This window comes from Lepidothrix coronata, unplaced genomic scaffold (genome assembly GCF_001604755.1).
Source record: "Lepidothrix coronata isolate B3197 unplaced genomic scaffold, Lepidothrix_coronata-1.0 Scaffold52, whole genome shotgun sequence".
In the NCBI taxonomy this organism is placed as follows: Eukaryota; Metazoa; Chordata; class Aves; order Passeriformes; family Pipridae; genus Lepidothrix; species Lepidothrix coronata.
Genome location: NW_016690232.1, coordinates 4,571,215 through 4,577,055, shown reverse-complemented (window position 1 = coordinate 4,577,055; position 5,841 = coordinate 4,571,215).

Sequence of the window (5,841 nt, the reverse complement as noted above, 5' to 3'; positions counted from 1 at the left end):
ATTGAAAAATACAGGAGAAATGAGATAAAGGAACTTCCCATTACTATTATTGATGATTGCAATTTTCTCTAAAATAAGCAAGCAATCCTTGAAATCTGGGTTAACCCAGAAACTCACAGGAGTGACCCACATAATATAAAATCTACACTTTACCCTTCCTTCTAAGTTAAACATGGTGTAGTCCCAGTTGTGTGGGTTCTTCAAGAACTGAATGGATCCTGGGAAATCTTTAGGAGTCAGTTATCTCTGAAACCTGAGCTAGATAAACCATAGTAACCTATATGAGGGCTCAGAGTCTGGAAGATAAAAGAGAAGGAAATTCCTTCCAGATTGGAACTGTTGGCTGTGTTAGCAATTGGAGTAGGCAAGGGCGTAAGACTTCAGTTGTGAGCTTATTTGGTAAAGCTGCAGGGGGTATGGGTCCTTACTGTTGCATGACATGAGAATATTCATATTCCTCTTTCCTGACATCATTTTGTGAAAACGCTGGAAAATTTCACAGCTTCACGAAACAAAAGCTGCAGAAGCCATCAAAGACATGTACCACCCCTGTCTTTCTGGCAACACCAGAACAAGAAGCCGGGGTTGGCAGGTATTTTGACGTGTTTGTGCAGTGTTTATGGGCACATCCGTGGCACAGCGGGGTGTGCACTGTGCCAGGGACAGGCCTGGGCCTGCGGGGAGGCCCGGCCGCGCCTCCGGAGCTCCGTGTTCAGCCCGGGCTCAGGAGAAAAGCCTTGGCAGAGCCCTCACACACCATCACAGCGCTTTAGCACAGGCCTGGGCTCTGTCCCTCTGCCAGCCCTAAGCAGAGTCACGCCACTGCCCCGTCCCAGCCTGGATTCCTTGTCAGCCCGCGGAGGGTTCCCCACTTCCACTGCAGCCACATGCAAAGGTGCCATGTGGGAAGCAGAGTTCAGCAGGAATAATCCTGCCCCAAGACTCTCAAGTAATACAGGATAAAGCTGAGCAGTTGCAAAGCTGTTTGGCTGCAGGAGGATTTCCCAGGTGTCAGGGGAGCCCTGGAAAGGGCACAGCTGTGTGGACAGCTGGGAATTACCCTCATTTCTCCTCCAGCACAGGAAAGGGCAGGGAGGGAAAAGGGCATGGCTGGAGCACTGCTGTGTTCTGCAGATCCCTTGGGGCTGCTGCAGCTAAAACAACTTTAATTTACTCCTTGGGTCCCATCTGCTGTCTGGGACATGAGGAATCAAGTTATCACGGAGGGGCCTGTCTGTTGTGTGGAGATAGACCGGCCAGCACGGCAGGGCTGGGTGATGGGTGTCTAGACAAGCACTCTGAGCTGCCACTGGACTCTGTGTGCTCTGATTCTGCTCAGCAGCAAAGGCTCTGTGATGCCGAAGGGTTCTGAGGTGGAAAATTCTTCCTCAGTGCCCAGCCTGCTCCTCTGAGTGGACAGGAGAGGGAGACTGAAGGGACAGCATGATGGGTTGCCCACTGAAACGCAGTTGCACCAGACTCAAGACACTCTAAATCTGATGGTCTCTTTAACAAGCTCAAAAACCATCAACATTTATGGAATTGGAAAATGAATTGGGTTAGCACAGTGATGAATGATCTGTGAGACAGTTTTGTTGTTTGGAGTCCAAGTACCGCCTGCATTTATTTTCTGGCAAATGTTATACATTGTCATGGATAATTCTTCAGCCTTAATTTGAGTGTTTCAAGTGTGTCTGCCTCCCTTATTTGTACCACCGAATCCCTAGTTGAAAATCAAAGTGATAAAAAATAACATGATCAATACAAAATTTATAATTATCAATAACAGTTTTCCCATGGGAAATCCATTTGTGCACATGATAGTCTTCAGAGTAATTGTATTAAACACAGCTTATTGAGAAAATAATTAAGAGTTTATGCACATATTTGGGTAATTTCCAGAAGAATTAATGGGGAGGAAGATTCCTTCTGATTAGGATTCTGGCTTCCTAAAAATTATCTAGCTCTCCCTGTCCCAACAGGAGGAACTCATTTCAGACAGTCTTCTGCTCTAATATGCAAGTTTTGTCTCTTGGTCCGGGATGCTTCATTTCCTGAACACTCCTGATACTGTTCCCAATGCATGTTTGAAAGGTTCTGTATTTTTCTTTCCCATACAGTTGTATAGAAATGTGTAGTCAGTTAAAAATGTGCACGCACTGAGTTGTGTATGTACATAAAATCCACAAGCTCAGAGTATATTTCTTGATTGTGTGTTTGGTGAAAGAGGCAGTCAGAAAAGACCTCTATTTCACCTAGTACAGTTTTTACTGAAGTCATCTCTTCAGTATTATATTAAAGGCTGTATTTCAAAACTCTTGACTTAAGTAAAAAAGCATTAGCTGTTTGTAACAGTTGCCAATCTCATTGAGATGCTTCAGTTCTGGGAATTAAAAAGGCCTGAACACAGCTGTGTTGGAAACAGCACAGTGGGTTTTTCAAAGAGCTTCACCTGCAAAATCGACATTTTTGTGACCTCTGAGATCTGGCTGTTATTTACAGAGTTCAGCTCCAGGTTTCTCATGTGTTCTTAAAGGTTTTTAATAATAGAGGGTTCTGATCCTCATTTTTGTTCCTCCTGTTGCACTGTATTACAGCAGGGGGTCTGGAGAACAGAATCCCTGGGAGGGGAAGCCATGACCTGCACGGTGACAATCAATAGCATCTGACAGTCAGCTGAGGCCCCAGATCCCCTGTGTGACTTGCTGTCACTGATGAGGCTGGAACCTCAGATTTTCCTACGCAGGAGCTCTCGAGTCAAACTTACTTCATTCAGTCACCACACCACACTACCAAGCTGCTGGTGTGGGTAAAGCAAAAGGGGTTTATTTATATGCTTGTGGTTTTTTCCTATTATAAAGAATGGATTTATAGGAATCAATAGTGTTGAGAAATAAGTTTTAAAATGCTTGTTGACATTTCAAGGAGCGTGATGTTCATGCTGCACCAATGCTGAGTTTCTGCTTAACGTAAGATTCTGTGTAAAAACACTGTGACGTCTGTAGTGTAGTAAATCTGCCAACCTAGAGGAAAACAGATGTTGCTGATCCAATCGGTGTCATCAGGTGAGCTCAGTGGGGCGGGTGGCACCGAAAGGCAGTCCGTGTTTCCCAAGTGAGGAGCCTGATGGAACACGCTGTTAGCAAGGGAGGGCGTCAGCGAGAGCATTAGGCAATGAGACGTGACAGTGCCTGTAATGCCAGGATGTCCCTGCGCAGGGAGAGGGAGTTGCTGGGCACTGAGCTGACAGCCCGACCTGACAAATGGTATGTTTCCTGACGTCCTTTCTCAGGATCCAAAAAAAAAAAAAAAAGCTTCAATGTAAATAGACGGAGCAGAGCTTTTTCAAGAAGTCTCCCGAATCTCAATGTCAGTTCTATCTTCTCTTACTCTTCAGTAAGTTCCAGGGTTGTTTTTTCTTTTGATCAAACGGAAGAGACAAGGGAGCAAAAATAATAATTTTAAAAGTACCTCGGAAAGTACCTCGATGTTGCAAGTGGAAAGACGTTTGCAAGCTAGCCCCCAATTCTAATACTCCCTCTAAAAAAAAAAAAATAAATCTTTCTTTGCAAATTCAGGATACTTGAGAGCTCTGCAGATGTTGCAAAGAAAGGTGAAGAAAACAGCTACTGTTCAGCAGGATTCTTTTGCACCTTTTAATTGCCTAACATAATGTGGGTAGCAGACACTGCTGCTCAGGGAAGCATTGCTTCCACATCCATGGTTTCTCCTCTCTTTGCATGGCTGTGTGTGGGAGCAGGGATTAGTGCATGGCCATATGGGAGGGAGCTCAGGCAGAACAGTTTCTTACTGAGCCCTGCTGCAGGAGTGGTGGAGACAGCACAGGGAGCAGGAAATGAGGGAGGAGGGGACAGGACTCCAGTGACACTTCATGGAAGTGATGCCGAAATCCCCCAAGGAGCTGAGGGGATGAGGACATGGAGGCTGTGACCCCTCCACATGCCTTGCAGACCCCAACTGGAGAGGCATTTTAAGTAATTTATCAATGTGAACTCCAGAATGGTTTTTTTCCTACTTCATGGGATTTTCCACTGGACAAGAAGGATGTGCATTACTTAATAGGAAACTGAAATGAAGGTTGGTTGTTGATATTTCTTCTGTAAATCAGCAGGCTGGATCATAGCTTTATCTTCATAGTATACTGAAGCGAGGAATCAGCTACTTTTAACTACATCAGTTCTCCTCCCTAGGCACCAAGAGCCTGGAAACTCCTAAAATGAAAGGTAGGGGAGGGTTAAGCAGTAGGGGAGGGGGTGCGTTGTGTGGGAGCAAGCCAGGACTTTATACACTCCCTGTTTCCTTTATCCAAGATCAAATCCTCTTCTACAACATTTGTGAGGCAGCTGCAGACTCACTGACCTCGCATTCAATCGGTGACCCATCAGTACTGCTCAGTTTAAGAGAGCTGTCCTTAAATCAGCATTCGTCCTCCTGCCCAGAACTTCCACAATTCCACATGGAAAACACCCTGGCACCCAAATCAGCCCCAGCTTTTCATCTATAGAAGGGAATCTCAACGGCAGAATTCTTCAGATTGCCTCAGATCAACAAGAAAGAGAGGTCCCGCTGAAATCTGGCATATCCTCTGGGAGCTGTGGGAGTCAAGGACAGTTTTCCCCAGGCAGGCAGCTTTTCCAGCCAGCTCCCTGGCTGCATGGTCTTTCCCTGAGACACTACATGGGAACTATGCAGAAGAGATAATATGGTCCTCTGCCAATTAATTTTTCCTGGCATGTCTCCATGGGCCTGAAGAGCAGAAAACATGTGAAGAATAGGAGGGAAGATCTGGCCCTGTGTATTTTCCTGAAAAGCTTGCTCTGTTCCACGCTGCTGGCAGTTCTCTCCCTTTATATTTTTCCTAGTAAAAACAGAAGTATAAAGGTAATTAATTTTTTTTTCCTGTGGATGTTTCTTGAGCTATTATGCATATTCTTCTATTGTTTTGAAAGTGTTGCCTGTTTTATCTCACAGTGGCATTTTTATTCCCTTTATTCTTGCAGGTCAGTAGACCAGCTAGTAAGTCAAATTGCCCTCATTCTGTTCTGCTGCTTTAGAAAGATAAGAGCTGGAAACTGGGTAATATCTTCTCAGTGCACTTCTGTAAGCATCCATCCGACCTGCTGCCTTTTCTCGTGGCTCATTGTGCAGCAATTGCTCTAAATACCTGTCTCCGGTTACTTAATAGAAAGAAACCAACAGAAGAAATGGATTACATGGAAATGGAAAAGTCTTGGAAGATGTTTCCTACCTGTACAAATCCAACCTGTAAGCACTTAGCTCAGATGGGATTAGAGGGTACAAGGGAGAAACAGAAGACTTTCTCTTAAGATCCTTTCTTAATGCTCTTTTTTCCAAATGCACAGTGACATAAATTTCACATATGCACATGCTTATTCCATCTGCCTCAAAACAAAATTGCTACAGTCTGCCTTTTTAAAAATATATTATAAAAAAACCCAAATACGAGAATCAAGGCATAATGAACCTGAACTTTATGCAAAATAGATAAAGGAGAGAAATTTCTCCAGTGACTAATCAGTTTATGCTGTGAAGCACCACTGACACTAATGCTGGCAGTTGTTCTCCCTGTCAGCATGTTGCTATTATACATGTACATGTCTAATCATTAAAAAAAAATCTTCTAAGCTCTTTGTTTCCTTTGCTGAACTATTTGTTCTCTAGCACAAAATCCCAGAGCCAAAGTACTTTGCATTAATATGCATCTAAAGAGAGCAGAAACTGTCACTGTCTACAAATGGATGTGTGTTGGCCTCCTGGTTTCACTGGATGATGATGATGATGCAGATCAGAAATTTGTCT